The 17728-nt window shown below is 47.5% G+C and overlaps 1 long non-coding RNA gene across 1 annotated transcript in view; it reads left to right on the top strand.

The window, feature by feature from the left end:
- The first annotated feature begins 2753 nt into the window (after nucleotides 1-2753).
- The window catches only part of LOC143998263 (uncharacterized), a 20345-nt gene continuing 5370 nt past the window's right edge, over nucleotides 2754-17728 (top strand). The window contains exon 1 of the long non-coding RNA XR_013277811.1: nucleotides 2754-3033. This is a non-coding gene — a long non-coding RNA (uncharacterized LOC143998263). The remainder of the gene's footprint in view (nucleotides 3034-17728) is intronic.

Here is a 17728-nt window from a genome sequence, read left to right as displayed (position 1 = left end):
CAAGAAATATCTCCTAAACCTATACGGTTTAGGAGATATTTGCCCGAAAACGGGCACCGCTGTCTACGGCGCATGCGCCGTAGACAGGGGCGCGCAGGCGCACTAAACGCGGCAGTTCCAAGAATGGAGCTGCCGCATTTGTCGACTCCCGTGCGCATGCGCGGGAGTGACGTCATCGCGGCTTTGCCGAATGACAGCGGCGGAGCTGCGAGACGCCACTCCCGTGCGCATGCGCGGGAGTGACGGCTTCGCCGCTGTCATTTGGCGGAGCTGCGAGACGCCACAAGCAAGATGGATGCGGCGGACTACAGGGGACAGCGGTGACTTCGCTGGCTCCTGTGTCAGGTAAGTGACACATAATGGGCTACTATGCGATGCATAGTAGTCCATTATGCTTTACCTTTGCAGGGAAAAAAAGAGGAAGTAAACTCATCAGGGTTTACTTCCTCTTAAGTACACACGTACAGCCAACTTACTTTCACTTACAATTGCTAGCAGAGAGAGACACACACACTGAATCATTTCAGAAGACAGTCAATCTTAGCTGGTCCATTTGTCAGAGAACCTGAATTATTTAGCAATTAAGCATAAGTACAGCAGCAGAACAATAGTGAAGCAAGCTACAGTTCAACTTAACTTTTTCATAATAATCTGCTGTTATTGTGTTAGTGTTGTGAACCTGATAGTGATACTAGTGTTGCTAGTGTTGTGATAGCCTCAGAGGCTGCCCGTGTTTGGGGGGGGGGGGGGGGGATTTATTATTATAGATTCTATATAGATTCTATATACCCTATCTTGTTACCTGTCTGATCAGTGATCACTATCACCAGTCCATTTTCTGTTTGAACTATATACATTCAAAATGAACGACAAAGATTCGTCAAAGCAGCGAAAAACATACAAACCTCAAATCTTTGGCTTATGGTGTCTGTTGAAAGTTCTAAGAAGATTCGACGGAGCAGCTAAACTATATGGCGTCGTACAGTTTAGCTGCTCCATCGAATCTTCTTTGAACATTCAACAGACACCATAAGCCTTCAATGACAGATTCAAATTAAATTATTTCAGATTTTCGGACTAATGCGTTTTTTTTTTATACGAAAACAAAATAAATAAAAACAAATTTTGGGAGTAACGAAATAAATGTATTTTTCGGACGAAAACAAAATTCCAAAACGAAATATTTCAATGTGCACATGTCTAACGATCACGGGTATCCCCACAGACATTGAGTCGGTAAGACCCGTGATCATGCTCAGGGACCTCCTGGTGGCACGCACCCATATGCCGCCTCTTAAAGGGCAACGTACACGTATGTTAATCTGCCTGTACGTGTCCTTCTGCCACAGTATATATGCGTGAGGCAGTCGGGAAGCAGTTATTCCCTTAAAACAGAAATGCCAAACTCTTGTGGACCTGCAATCCACATACACTAGAGCTGAACAGGAATATATCATATATCAAGAATCCCACCAAAATAAACTGACAATAACTAATAACAGCATGCAGGGTTCTCAACCTACAAGTAATAGGTTAAGGTGTTACTAAAGGCATTTTTTTTTTTTTTTTTTGTTTTGGATAGAGTGGAGGGAGATTAGAACCTCTGTCAGGTTTTATTGCTGTCTATGCCTTCATTCACTCTTTCTGTTTGTCCAACTTACCATTATCATTAAACGTGAACATAAAAGAAAGTCCCAAATTTTGAGTTGACAGAACAGGAATAGAAGGGATATCTTCCAATGGAGATACTAGTTTTGGTGATCCTGGTTACACCCCAGGATTCAGTCAATAGGACACAGATGGCAAAACAGCTGATGGGGGGGGGTGTGGTTTGCATGGATCCCAAGATGGCTGCTTAGGCAAAGAGCTCCTACAAGCCGAGGACTGCATTTCTCTCTTATAGGGAACCATCACGCCTTTTCACCATGGGCAAGCCGAACAGGAGCACCTCGGCATCCCGGGGCACTGAAGGAGACCAGAACGCAGCTTAGCCACAACATCCCGGAGCTGTTCCATACCCTCAGCTTCGACAACCACGAGGCATCACAGGCCTCAGGCCCCGTCTCCCCGAGCGCAAGATCAGATTCACAATCAGACTCACAATCGGAGGGGAGAGACACCGACCAGACATCCAAAGTCATCTGTGAGCTTATCTGACCTGCAGAGAGTAGCCTCCGACATCACGAACACCCTGTCGGCAGCTATCCTGTATCTCAAGACGGACATACAGGCAGTGGCTACCCGTCTCTCGAATGTGGAGCAAACTACGCAACGTCATACTGCGGCCATAAGGCAAGTTCAACACAAATAATCGTAGTCGCCGACATAACACTAGAGTCAGGGGAGTAACAGAGGGGATAGAAGCTGGATGTCTGCCACAAGCCATCTGCGCCATTTTTAATGATTTGTTAGACCGTCCGTCGGACTCCCCAATAGAGATGGAGAGGCTCCATCAAGCTCTCAGACCTCCTCCCCGAGACAATGAACCCCCGAGGGAGGTGATATGCTGCATAGTGAACGTCCGCTAAAAGAGGAGATACTGAGGAAGGCTAGGGAAAGAGGCCGTGTATTGCACAATGGTACTGATGTGAAACTCTTTCAGGACCTTTCACCAACTACTTTACAGAGCAGAAGAGCTCTGCGCCCTCTGTTGGAGTTATTAAGAACCCAAAACATTCAGTATCATTGGAAGTTTCTGTTTTGTCTCTCTGCCTCCGCTAGAGGCCGCACTGCTCTATTACGCTCACCAGATGACCTGCAATCCTTTTGCGAACAGCTTGATCTACTCCTGCCGGATCTTCCAGATTGGTGTGCCTTCCACTTCCCAACGGAGCCATGGCGCCTGGTGTCACACATTACATCTCCAAAGGCACAAAGGCAATGTTCCAGGAGACGGAGATCAAATCCTCCCTCACCCGGAGTCCACGTGTCCCGCCGAGACTTGAACCAGCACGGTCCCGGACCACCTGCAACTCCCTGCAGGGACTGCCTTGAGGCCTAAGTTCATCCTAAAGCTCATCTGACTACCTGCTTGTAAGTGCATACAAATCAAGCTTACATTGTTTTAATCCCTCTTATGCCGTTTATGTTTGACCAGAGATAGTCTGAACCTGTTTTACACTTTACTCAGCCTCCTCCATATTGCTAGCCCTGAGTGACAGGTAATGATTGCTGCAGGGACAAATGATGGCTAGCATGTTTTGCCTGGACCCTATCCCTGTGATGAGGCTTAAAATACTGATGCAGCCTTTCATTGCCTTATGACAAGAACTAATCATCAGGAACCCAGTATGCTCAGTGACTGCCATACTACAGTTATATATACTGAAACCTTAAGGGAGTACTAGAGGCCTTCAGTCGAGGACATCGTCATGTCACCACTTGTGGCTCCCCCCCTTCCCCCTTATATGTCTACATTACTATGTCCCACGGATCACTGATGCTAGTTCATATATGTCCTTAGCTCTTGCAGGATTGCAATGAGCCCCCCTCATGAGCCTGCTATGGACCTTGACTCGATGACAGATGCACTCGTTCATGCTGGCATTGATACCTTATCATTACTCCATAGCCTAATCTGTCCATACTGTGGGTCACTAAAGATGGGCACCAGTGATCCGTGGAGACCTCTTGCTCTACGAGTTTTGCTTAGTAGAAAGTAGTTCTTAGACATATGCAACTTGAGAATATGGGATCTCTTGGGGGGGGGGGGGGATAATACTAATACCATTACTATTATTGTCTGCCTAGCCTCTGGGGTAATACAAACATCGCTACTCCTCCCCTCTGAGCTACGCTAGCATTATAGGCAGCTAATCTAGAGTGAAGGACTTTTTGGAAAATGCTTTTTTTAATTATTATTCTTTTCTTTTCTTTTTTCCTTAATGAGCACTCTATGCCATTCTCAATAAAGTCGTACACAGGTTTGGATGCCATTTTCCTCTGTTTGGTTTGCGTAATGGGATTTTACTCAGTTATTAGGATTGAATATGTTTTTAAATAAGGTTCTGTACAATAAGGCAGTAGTTTAAAAATGTACGATACTTGCAAGCTGATAGCAACGTTACCCCGTTCCCCTTTTCTTTTCTTTTCTTTTTTGGAAACTGTTGGCTTCTTCCACAGCGGTCTAGCTTACTTGTCTCTCTTTTTTATTGATCCCCATTAAACGACTGTTTCCTAGATCCTCCGTATTGCAGCAGTGTGTGATTTCAGACATTCCCATTGCCCCCAGTTCTACAAGTGAGTCTGCTGACCATCCAGCTTACTGTCCCTTGGGTGGACTAGCATTTCTATTTCCACCTTTGGTATTCTCCTTCTTCAACTTGTAATATTTACAAGTTTACCTTCTACCCTTCCTGTTCTCTGGGGCTCTTCCCTTTCCATCTCTTTTGTCTCTATATCTCTGACCCCTCCCCTTCCCCCCCTCTTTTCTTTTTACTTAATCTCCCACCCCCTCCTTTCTTCTTCCCTTATTTTATTTATTTATTTATTTTTATTCCCCCCCCTCTCCCTCTCTATTCCCCACCCCCCTCATTATCCCATCTATGTTCTCCCTACTCCCCTCCCTTCCATCCCTCGCTCCTCATCCGCATCAGCCCGTTCTCCAGTGTGACCACCTTTGTGTCTGTCAGCGCAGTTTAATTCACGGGCTAGTGAACATACCTCTCACAGCTTATATACTAGTCCTCATCGAACCATGCAGAAAGACTTGAAATCCCATAGCTCTTTATCGCTAAAGTGTGTATCGCTTAATGTAAAAGGCCTAAATGTACCGGAAAAACAATCACAAATCATGTCTGCCCTTGCCAAGCTCCTCCAGGAGACCCACTTTCATTCAGACTCCATTTCTAAACTTACTAACAATCTCTATCACACAGTCATCCATTCCATGAACCCTACAGCAAAGACTAAAGGAGCCTCCATACTAATATTGAAACATACACCTTTTCAAATTTCAGACTCCTTAGTAGATCCAGAGGGGAGATTTGTCTTTATCAAGGGCTTATATGCCTCTAAACCACTGACTTTGGCGAATATTTATTCTCCAAATGAACATCAAGTTTCCTTCTTCAGGAAAATTAGTGATCTCTTACTCTCATTTAGGGAGGGCATGGTCCTCTTGGGGGGAGACTTTAATGTTCCCCTGAACCCAGAGATTGATACTTCCTCAGGTACCTCCATGTTGTCATACCGAGCCCTTCGCCAAATTAAACTACAGCTCCAGGGACTGGCACTACATGGCTCACTTTATTCCCTTCAGTCAAGGACTATACATTTTATTCCATTCCATTTCAAAAATACTCCCGCATAGACTATTTTTTTCTTTCCCAACCTGACTTGACTTATCTTACACATGCTACAATAGACCCCATGTATCTGTCAGACCATTACCCTATATCAGTCACCCTGACCTTCCCAGAATCTATTTCCAGAACTAAAACCTGGCGATTAAACTCATCCCTGCTTAAAGATGAAGAATTTACCGCACGTCTAGAAGCCAGGATTCATAAGTATTTCAGGGAGAATGCTTCCCGAGACATCTCTCCAATCACCTTGTGGGAAACTCACAAGTGTGTTATTCGGGGGGAACTTATGGCTCAGGCAGCGAAAATCAAAAGGCAGCACCAGGAGACCATAGTGAAACTAATTGACAAAATAAGTTGAATGGAAGCTTCTCATAAGTCTTCACACTCACAGCAGTCCCTACAAGAACTATCACATACTCGCTCTCTTTTACTAGAGGAGCTTGGGAAATGCACAACATGTCAATACGTACTTCACCAGAGAGTGTTTTATGAACAGGGCAATAAGTCTGGGAGACTCCTAGCATGGGCAGTTCGAGCCTCTAGACCAGGGATCCTCAAACTACGGCCCTCCAGCTGTTGCGAAACTACACATCCCATGAGGCATTGTAAAACTCTGACATTCACAGACATGGCTGGACATGATGGGAATTGTAGTTCCTGAACAACTGGAGGGCCGTAGTTTGAAGACCCATGCTCTAGACCTTCTAACACAATTCACCAGATTCTAAATCAACAGGGTGTCAGAAACCATGAATCAGACTGAGACAGAAGTACAATTAAATCACACTTGTTTATTAAATAAAAATAAAAAATTGGATTTTTATATACAGCTTACCTGTAAAATCCTTTTCTTGAGAGTACATCACGGGACACAGGAGCTTCATTACATAGTGGGTTATATAGGCATCTCTGGTGATTGGACACTGGTTAACCCCAATTAAGGAGAATTCCTCCCCTATATAACCCCTCCCATATGAGAGGCACCTCAGTTTTGTAGCAAAGCAATAAGAAACCACATAAAACCCAAGAGGGGTGGGAGCCCTGTGTCCCGTGATGTACTCTCAAGAAAAGGATTTTACAGGTAAGCTGTATATAAAAATCCCATTTTCTTGATCATACATCACGGGACACAGGAGCTTCATTACATAGTGGGATGTCCCAAAGCAATGCTCAGATTGAGGGGAGGGAGACACAGATCATAATTATAGACCGCCAGGGACCGGAGGACCTAAACTGCAGCCTGCAGTACACTGCGCCCGAAGGCGATATCCTCTTGCCCTCTGACATCCACCTGATAGAATCTGGTGAATGTGTGGACTGATGACCAAGTTGCAGCCTTACAGATCTGAGCCAGGGAGGCCTGGTGATGCACTGCCCAAGAAGCACTTACAGCCCTAGTAGTGTGCGCTTTCACTTGAAAAGGAGGGACTTTCCCTTTAACACTATAGGCCTGAGAAATAATCTGTCTAATCCACCTTGAGAGAGTGGATTTTGACGCCGCCTGGCCCTTCCTAGGGCTTTCCGGCAAAATAAACAAGCAATCAGTTTTCCTTATCCGAGCAGTTGCTTGAAGATATATACTGATTGACCTAACCACATCCAAAGTGTGCAAAGATTCTTCTTCTGCGGACTGTGGGTCCGGGAAAAAGGATGGTAGGATTACGTCTTGATTCAAATGGAATCCCGAAACCACCTTAGGTAGAAAGGACCTGTTGAGATGCATGACCACCCTGTCCTTATGAATAATTAGATACGGCTCTTTGCTGGAAAGAGCTGCTAGCTCTGATACTCTTCTAGCCATGGATATGGCTACCAAGAAAACCAATTTTTTAGTCAGGAGAACTAATGAAGCCAGATGCAAAGGTTCAAATGGTTGCCCCTGCAGAACCAAATTCAGATCCCATGGGCATACCGGAGGTTTGACAGGCGGTCTTATCCGCATGGCCCCCTGGATGAAAGCCCGCACCAGGGAATGCGATGCAAGTGGCTTCTGAAAAAACACTGACAGGGCCGAAATCTGCACCTTGATAGTGCTTATGGCCAAATTCATTTCTAGGCCTGACTGGAGAAAGGCCAAGATCCTGCTAATGACATACTTTCTATGATGCCATTTCCTGAGTTCACACCAGGAAGCATATGCCCTCCAGATTTTGTAATAAATAAGCCTGGAGGCCGGCTTTCTGGCATTGACCAGAGTAGAAAGGACTGGCCCCGAAAGGCCACGGTCTCTCAGAATGTGGGTCTCAGCAGCCAAACCGTCAAATTCAGACTGTGTAAAGCAGGATGGTAAATTGGACCCTGTGAGAGCAGATCTGGCCAGAGAGGGAGGATCCATGGCCTGCCTACTGCCAACTTCATGATCTCTGCGTACCAAGGTCACCTGGGCCAAGCTGGGGCCACTAAAAGGACCGATTTTGTCTCCCTCTTGACTCTTCCCAGAAACCGAGACAGAAGCGGGCTCGGGGGGAAGGCATAGATCAGATTGTACTGATCCCAGGGAACTGTCAGAGCATCTGACCCCTGAGCAAGTGCATCTCTTGTCCTTGACACAAAATTGTCCAGTTTCCTGTTGAACCTGGATGCAAACAGATCTACGTCTGGAGTACCCCACCTGTGACATATGTTCCGAAACACGTCGGGGTGCAGAGCCCATTCTCCTGGGCACAACTACTGGTGGCTCAGAAAATCCGCCTCCAATTTTTCACTCCTGAAATGAAGACTGCAGAAAGACACGAAACATGCTTTTCTGCCCAGACAAGTATGCGATTCACCTCTTTTTGCGCAACCAGACTCCTGGTACCGCCCTGGTGATTGATATAGGCCACTGCTGTGGCATTGTCGGACTGAATCTGAACAGGGAGACCTCGTAGTCTGTAAGACCACTTTATGAGAGCCATATAAACTGCCTGGATCTCCAAGACATTTATGGGCAATAGCTTCTCGATCGCAGACCATTTCCCCTGCGAGCACGTCTCCTCCAACACTGCTCCCCATCTGTCCATGGAAGAGGAAGAAAAGTTTTGCCCTTCAGCAAATTCTTGGTTTGTAACCACCAGATGAGACTCTTGCGTGTCCCTGGGGATAGACGCATAGGAAGATCCAAGGATTGGGGCTTCCTGTTCCAGGCCGCAAGGATGCATCTTTGCAGAGGTCTTGAGTGGAACTGGGCAAATGGGACGGCCTCGAAGGAGGCGACCATTTTCCCTAACAGTCTCATGCACAATCGAATGGGGGATGATCTCCTGCCCAGAATTAGGCGCACCAGATCCCCAATGGCCAAGGCTTTTGGCCTTGGAAGAAACACCTTGCCCTGAGCGGTGTCGATGATCATACCCAGGTATTCCAACCTGGTGACAGGCTGTAGGGACGACTTTTCTAGGTTTATAATCCAACCTAGGCGTTTCAGGTGTTCTAGCGTTCTGGTAACACTGTGGTTCAGGAACGCTACTGTTTTCTCCATGAGAAGGAAATCGTCTAGATAAGCCATGACGGCTATACCCTGAGCTCTTAGGTTTGCCAAGAGAGGGTCCAGAATCTTTGTGAAGACTCGAGGGGCCGTAGCAAGCCCGAACGGCAAGGCCACAAATTGAAAATGGCGCCGCTCTACCGCGAACCTTAGAAATCTTTGGTGTGCGGAAAAAATTGGCACATGGAGATATGCATCCTTGATGTCTATTGATGCCATAAACTCTCCCCCTTGCAGGGAGGAGACCACAGTGCGAATTGACTGCATTCGGAATGACCGGAATGCGTAAAAAAAACGGTTCAGATCCTTCAGATCCAGGATAGGTCTGACACTTCTATTTGGCTTCGGAACGGGGAAGAGATTTGAGTAAAACCCTGAACCCTGTTCTTTTGGGTCCACTTCTACTATCACCCCCTGGGATAGTAAGTAATCTAAGGCCAGAAATAGCGGTTTTTGCTTTACTGGATCCCTGGGGATCCTTGACCTTAGAAAACGAGAAGGTGGAATCTCCTGAAACTCTAGCCTGTAGCCCAGAGATACCGAAGAGATCACCCACTTGTCCCGGATCTCTTCCCGCCAGGCTCCTGCAAACTGCAGGAGCCTTCCCCCCAGTCGGCCGAGCGGGGGCGCCCCTTCACAAGGAAGCTTTTGGGCTCTGCTTGGCAGGCTTTCGCCCCCAAGTCTTTTTCTGCCCCTGGGCTCGGCCCTGAGCCTTTCCTGTAGAGGAGGGTTGAGAAGGCCTTCGCCACTGCTTAGAGCTTGATGGGACCCCCCACTTCTTGGTGAAACTCTCCTCCAGAGGATAATGCATAGAAAACCTTTTAGGAGGAGCAAACAGTTTATCGGGATGTCCCCAATCCTCATACAACAATTCATCCATTAAGGGAATTGGAAAGGAATAGGCAGTCTGTGGGGCTTTCCTGACTCCCAGGGAAGAAACAGAGGACGTAGCGACTTCAGCAGCAGGCATTCTGAATGTGGTACGTACCAATTCAGTATAATACTGCACCTGTTTTCTGAGCGCCTGGGAGGAGGGGAACTCTCCTCTTCCTCTGATTCATCCGACTGCTCATGATCCCTGTCCCAAGACAGGGATCTCTCCTCATTGTCAGAAGAATCATCTGAGAGAGGAATTTCAGCAGAGGGAGGGGATCTACCCCTTTTCCTGCTGTCTTTTAGGGAAGCAGACATAAAATTCATTATTCTCCCTTCAAAACCCTCCAATGTAGCCCTCAGGGAGTCCTCAGTGGCATAAACCGGGGCTGCCACATTAGGAGAGGCACTTTTAGAACCCCTGGACCTAGGCAGTGATTTACCAGTGCCTTTGTTACCTCCCCCTGAGACCCTCTTACGAGGAGACATAGTCCTAAGCTACAAAGCAGATGCAGAGGTACTAGTACAAGTGCAATCATTGTTGTGCTTAAAGTCTCACAATAAGGGGGGGGGGCGTGGCCGGCCGGAACCGAGGATGGACACTTTCCTGTAGAGCTCCGCTGGACCTCCGACAATCTGGTGCCATCCTCCGCTCCAGGTCGCCCTAGGTGCCCACAACCTAGACCATCCTGCTCCCCGGGAGCTCCTCCACAGATCCATCTGTGTTTGGCCGCCATCCGCTGTCCGTGAACCGAGGGATTCGGTCCGTTGCAGCCGCTGTTAGCCGCCTCGCCGGGCGCCATCTTGCAGCCTACTAGGCCTCCATAATCCTTGGCCTATCCTGCGGAGCTCCCCGAGGGCCGCTCCGGCGGTGGATCCAGGCAACCCGGAGGGGACATACTCGGCCGCCGAATCGCTGCATCCGCTGCATCTCTGCACATAGGAGTCATCTGGGATCCCCTACTCTGCATCCCTCCGGCCTGGTGAGTCCCCTGAGGGGCTATTTGTGCTCTCCTTTGCTTTCTCCCCTCCAATCCCCCCTCCACAATGCCAGGAGGATACCTAACTGGGACACCTCTGGGGGTTTTTGAGGGACTGAAACCCACATCCCACTGCACCAGGCAACAATAGTTTCTGGCAGCCCTCTCCAGGCAAGGCCCTGGCTCCGGCCTATATTGGATCCTGGTGGCCATCTTGCTACACCCTGCTACACCCAGTTTCTCATAGCTGCCATTACCACAGCTTCATAGGGTGAAGGGGTAATAAAACCTCCTGGCATTGACTGCACCCGTCACCAGTAATCAATATAACCACAATCAACTTTAACCATCGTGGCTCTTAAATGAGTTAAGGGGTCTATCTGCTCTCCACGACCCCCGCTAAGCAACGCTAGCTACTAATAGATCCGGGGGTAAGCTTTTCTTATATCTACAGTACCAAAGCACCCCATGGGAAAAATCGGTCAGCAACGGGAACATTACAAACATATCCCTGAACAGCAGACAGGGCCTATTATGGATCGTTTTGTCACGAGATCTCAACTTGCACCCTCTCATTCCCCGCCGGATCCCTTCGCCATTATGTATTCAACTCTGGGGATTGAGGGCTCTGGCCCCTCCCAGCTAATGCTCACCAGGCCCCCCGGACCCGGTCCCCCCCCCCCAATGCAGGGGATCCTTACCCCTGCTATTTTGGATGCCAAGTTGGACGCCAAACTACACCTTTTGCTTCAACAGATCACAACTAATGTCTCGGCTGAGGTAAATAAACTTGCGGTGGAACCTTAGAAAGGAGATTAACCAGCTGGGTGAGCGTACGGACACACTCGAAAATAAATTTGACGAGATAGTTAGCTATGTCCAAGCCGTTGAAGAGGACAATCATAACCTCTGCCTCTCAGTCTCCCAACTACAGCTGCAACAGGAGGACCTGGAGAATAGAGAAAGACGCCAGAACTTACGCTTTAGAGGTATCCCGGAGACTGTGGGAGACTCTGATCTATGTCCTTACCTCCTGGGCCTCTTTAACACCCTGGCCCCCACGGTCGTGGACATAGACTGGCGCCTTGATAGAGCACATCGCTCTCTGGCCCCCCAACCTCCTGCTGGAGCCAGACCCAGGGATGTTGTTGTCCCTCCCCTTCCTGAGGAGGACATGCATCCCGTCGAAGCCCAGATTCGCCCGCTACCCAACACTCCAAGCCGCATCTGGACGCCCGTGCGAAGCAAATCCAGGAGGCACCTCTCTACACCTCAGCGTCCACAGTTCTCCAAACAACCTCCCTGAACCCTCTCGCCAGTTCCCTTGTGGTTTAGTTTTGTTTGCTGCTTATAATCCCTCATTTTTTCCCTTTCCCCTGTGTATTGGAAGGGAGAAGTTCCTGTTGCTATGGTAACATTCAGTTTGTCCTTTGCCTTGACTCTTCAAGCTGGGACTCTTTTTCCCCATCCCATGGGGCTCAGTTTTTCTACAAGAACTATACAATGTTAATGTTATTTGTTAATTTCCGATTTCATAAGGAGAGTTGATGGCCCTTCCACTTTTCAGTCCGACCACCCCTGGTGTTAGTCCGGCCATGACCCTCTTGACCTGGGTTGACTCCCTGGGTCCCCTGAGGCACATGACTCCCTCAGGTCATGCAAATGTTCTTTTCTTTTTTTCAGTTCTATTTATTTTTGTTGTTATTTTTCTGATGTTTTTGTTAATGTATTTTACTAATGTTTTATGTTCTACTATGTCCACTTTTAGCTCAGTTTCATTTCTTTCTTATGCACTACATAGGTTGGTTAGGCCTCAGGCTATCCTGGCTTTGGGTACTCCTACTTTTTGCCCATCGCCGTGGTATAACTGACGCCAAAGACACATTTTGTCCAATGATGCCCTGGTTTACTGTTATTTACAATAGGCTGTACCACAATTCCCAGGTACTTACAAATGCTTATCTATTTAACTCACCCTTATGGCTTTAAAAATTCTGCCTTATAATGTAAAAGGCTTAGGATCCATACGTAAGCGCTGGCTGGCCCTGAAGGAATTCAGGTCCTCCGGTGCGGACGTAATTATGTTGCAAGAAACCCACTTTAAAGCAGATGGCTCCCTTAAGTTTGCCTCCAAACACTTCCCTACCTCCTTCCTAGCCTCTGACCCCACAGGCAGGGCAGGTGTTGCGATTTTGATCAAAAAGTCGTGTTCCATTAAGGTTAAAAAATCCAATGCAGACCCCCATGGCAGGTACCTAGTTTTAGAATGTCAACACTTTAACACCTCCCTGACTCTTGTCAACCTGTATGCCCCCAATGTTGGACAGCTTGACTTCCTTAGTGGCCTGCTTGATTCCCCTCACTGCTCATCCCAGCCTTTTATGATAGTCGGAGGGGACTTTAACTTGGTCATGTCTCCCTCCAGAGATAGAAAAACTCTGTTCTCATCCACACCCTCCAGGAGGATGGCTTCCCAAGCCACCTCATTCCATCAGCTTATTAGATCCCATCGGCTTTTCGACTCATGGAGGATCAAACACCCCACGGCTCAGCAATTTACCTTTTATTCTCCAGTTCATAAAATGTATTCGCGGCTCGATCACTTTCTTATTTCTGCTCCTCTCATCCCACACGTGGTCGACTCTGAGGTGTTGCCGATTACCTGGTCTGATCATGCCCCCATTACCCTAGATCTCTTGCTCACTCAGGCCTATCCTAGATCCTGTCACTGGAGGCTTAACAGCCACCTCTTACATTCTGAAAGCTCCCACTCTGTCCTTGTGAAGAGCCTTATGGAATTTTTCCAACTGAACACAGGGTCGGTCCTGGATTATTCCACCCTGTGAGAGGCCCATAAGGCCGTTTTTAGAGGCACCTGTATTGCAGAGAGCTCTAGATTGAAGAGAGACAGGTCCGAACTTATCCGATCACTAACCTCTGCTCTTCTCTCGGCTGAGCGGAAGCTCCTGGGCGCCCCCACGGTGGAAAGGCTCCGGAGGGTCACTCTCCTTAGGGAACAGATTAAAACAGCACAACTCGACCGGGCAGCCAAATCGCTGCTTTGGATGAGGCAGAAATTCTACGAATTTTCCAATAAACCTCATAAAATGTTAGTTAACAAACTACGTCCACGCGCGTTCAATTCTTTTCCTGAGTTTCTCTCCCGGCCTAAAGGATGTAGGACCTATTGCCCTCATGAAATTTCAAACATCTTTGGCAAATTTTACCATAAACTCTACAACTGTCTTTCCCCAGAAAACCATTTTCACTTTACTCAAGAGAAATTTAAAGCTTTTTTCTCCAATCTTAAAATCCCTAAACTCTCGTCGAGTGATTTAGAGGCCCTTAATAAGATGGTATCGGCGGAGGAGCTTTCTGATGTAGTACGGGAACTTCCATTGCATAAGTCACCTGGCCCTGATGGTCTCCCCTATTTCTACTATAAAACCTATCTAGACATTTTGGGACCACACATGCTCACTTTATTTGAATCTCTACTAAAGGGCACCCCTCCCCATCTACACTTTTCCCACTCCTTCATCTCAGTGATCCCCAAGCCGGGTAAAGATCCCTCCATCCCAGACAATTATAGGCCTATAGCCCTTCTGAATTCTGACTACAAGATATTTACGAAAATCCTTGCCTCCAGGCTATCGGTTCTTGCCCCCAAACTTATTCACAGAGATCAGGTGGGGTTTGTCCCTGGCAGACACGCCGGAGACAACACCCGCCGTACGATCAACCTGGTCGACCTTCTGGATAGGACCAACAAATCCGCACTTCTACTTAGTTTAGATGCCCAAAAGGCCTTTGATAGGCTTAGCTGGCCTTATATGTTCACCTTGTTCAAAGTATATGGGTTTAGGGGCCCCTTTTTGAGGGCACTTGAAGCTTTGTACTCAACGGTTACTGCCCAGGTACAGATGTCGTCCTTTCTGTCGCCTCGCTTTCCACTGTTAAATGGTACTCGGCAGGGGTGTCCTCTATCTCCGCTGTTATTTATTTTATGTCTGGAACCCCTGGCCGAGGCCGTACGCTCTCATGCAGATATCTGTGGGGTGGTGATTCAACAGGGAGAGTATAAATTATCACTTTTTACTGACGACATCTTGCTAACTATTACCAATCCACAGATTTCCCTCCCCTCATTGCACAAGCTACTAACATCCTTTGGGGGTATTTCTGGGTACAAGGTTAACACCTCCAAGACTGAGGCCCATCCCATACACATCCCCGCCACACAAATCTCTAGACTGAAAGAATCTTATCCCTATAGATGGTGCAGTGACTCACTCAAATACCTGGGGGTTTTTCTGACTCCTTCTTACTCTCACCTGTTCCGTGCAAATTTTCCTGCTCTGTTTCAGGATATAAATAATTCACTACTGACCTGGTCTAAATACCCTTTATCTGGGCAGGATCAACGTCCTTAAAATGTCAGTCTTGCCCAGACTGCTCTACCACTTTGAGACACTGCCAGTTGCCATCCCAACCCCACAGCTTAAACTTCTCAGACGACGTTTCCTAAAATTTATATGGGCTGACAGGTACCATCGCTTTGCCAGCTCAGTGGTGTTTGCGCCTACGGGTCGGGGGGTGGGGGGTTGGGAGCTCCGGATATTGTGAAATATTATCATGCTACCCATTTACGAATCAATGCTACCTGGTCCTCTCTTAATGCCACGAGTCGGTGGGCTGCTATTGAGAAGGGGGTCCTGTATCCGGTTCACCCATGCTCCCTGATCTGGGGCGCCCCATCCCCGCCTACACCCTAACCTTAGACATCAATGTACGGCCCCAATGTCCTTCACTTTGGACTTGTGGCAAAAGTGTAACAAAAAGTACTCCCTCTCCTCGGCCTGCCCCCCCCTCACGAATGTCCTATTTAACCCTACTATCCCTGATGGATTGTCTATGGGTAGGATTTCCCCGTGGCTAGATCCCCCTCTTTTCCAACTCAGAAACCTGGTACACCCTTTTTCACGTAGACTCCATGCTTTTGAGACCTTGCGAGAAAAATATGACATCCCCAAACACTCGTTTTACTTCTACCTACAGGTCAGACACTTCTTTAGCTCTAAATCTCTGACTTTAATCCTTGACAGTCCCACAGCCTTTGAGCACCTCTGCGCTCAAGGTCCCCATCAACTTAATTTAATTTCCTCTATTCACCGAATCCTCCATGAGTCGACTCCTTTAAAACAAACTTACAGATCTGTATATGAGTAGATGGTCTCAGTTGTTGGACAAACCTATCTCCCTGCAGACATGGGATAGGATTTGGTCCTCTACCTTTAAAACCTCTAAGTGTGCCACGCAAAGGGAAACAGCAATAAAAATACTTATGTTTTGGTATAAGACCCCCGATGTCTTCCACAAATACGATTCCTCAGTCTCGCCATGCTGTTGGCGATGTGGACTTGACGTTGGGTCACTGTTTCATATTTTCTGGAAATGCCCCTTGATACAGCCTTTCTGGATAGCGGTGGGGTCGTTGGTGGTGGAGGTGACGGGGGTGTCCCTCCCGATCGATCCCCTACATTGTTTGCTGGGTCTCCCTATTCCAGGTATACCTAAAAATACCAATCGGCTGGTCTCCTATATTTTACTTGCTGCTAAGAGGCTTATCCCGCTGTGTTGGCTGTCTGGAGCAACTCCCCCCTTGCCTAGATTACTCCAACTGGTGTCTGAAATTAGGAGAATGGAGTATCTGATGGCCTCGGTACATGATTTGGTTCCCCGGTTTGATAAAGTGTGGGAACCCTGGGATCGGTCGGCATATGGGGCCCCCCCCCCTACCGGTAAATCCATCTGACTGCAGTTGCCGATAATGGCACTTTGTTGCTGGCTACCACCCCCACCTTTCCCTACCCAATCCTCCGGGTAACTTATCCCCCCCTCCCGGGGACTCACTATGATGACCATGTGAATGTTCGGTTGTTTTGCCTTTTTTTTTTTGGCCACCGGCCTCTTGTTGAACAGAATAGTTTGTTTGATTTACATAAACTGTTTGTTACTCATTGTACAAGACATGGTTATGCAGTTCACCTTTGTGTCTGCTTTTGTGGACATTTTTCTCTGTCTGTTGTAACTAATGTTTTTCGCTATGATCTATATTTTTCTCTGCTTACTGAATTTTCCAATGCACAAGTGTATTGTTTTTGCTTTGAAAATTTATAAAAATTACAATTATAAAAAAGTCTCACAATAAATATATATGCTTAAACTGCACAACCTGATGCTGAGTAGGTGTCTAAGGTTTGCCTGGATCCAATCCCCACGGATGCTTACTGCCCACAGCTCCTGTGTCTCCACTTACAGCCCCCTGACGCTCTGGGCTTTTTAAATCTGCCGCCTGGCGCCTGCGCAGTACAGTGCCGTGCACACTAACGTGCACGGCTCACAACCACACTCCCCCCTCCTCCATTAGGCCGGGAACGCGCCCGGCGCGCGTGCACGCGTGCATGAGGACCGCGGGATCCAGGGGGGAAAGGAGAACTCCACCGGAGCTGCGTGGGACCCGCAGACTACGTGGGACCCCTGTGTTACCTTGTTGTGGCAGGGACATTAAGAGGTAACCCAAGTTTCATATCGGGAGTTTCCAACTCTTTTCTAAGTCAGGAATGGCCTCATGACAATGTACTAGCACACCATTTTTTCTCTCGCAGATCCCCTCACTCATACGAGGACTTAGTATCTATGTCCCTCTTTAACTCCTTTCCATTCTGGACATACAGACAGATACGACACTTTATGTCCTCCCAAGCCTCTACAGAGACATGGAAAGACAATTGATGCCCTTTGAATCACTATGTATGAGATCTCCCCCACAAAGACACTTGATTTCTTGCATATATAGCATACTCATAGACAACACACCTAACACCCCAGATTCAGCACGTATAGCGTGGGAATCTGATCTTAAGATTTCCCTCACTGACAACGATTGGGCTCTCATTAATGAATACACCCACAAGGGCTCCCTCAATGTTGCCATTCAGCAAAATTGTTACAAAATTGAAACAGTTTGGTATAGGACCCCAGCACTCTTACACAAATTTTCCCCATCTATCCCAGATACATGCTGGTGTTGTGGTAGAGCA

The sequence above is a fragment of the Lithobates pipiens genome, unplaced genomic scaffold (assembly GCF_037356315.1).
Source record: "Lithobates pipiens isolate NorthernLeopardFrog02 unplaced genomic scaffold, aLitPip1_a1.2 Scaffold_19, whole genome shotgun sequence".
Classification (NCBI taxonomy): Eukaryota; Metazoa; Chordata; class Amphibia; order Anura; family Ranidae; genus Lithobates; species Lithobates pipiens.
This window is presented reverse-complemented; position numbering and strand designations above follow the sequence as displayed.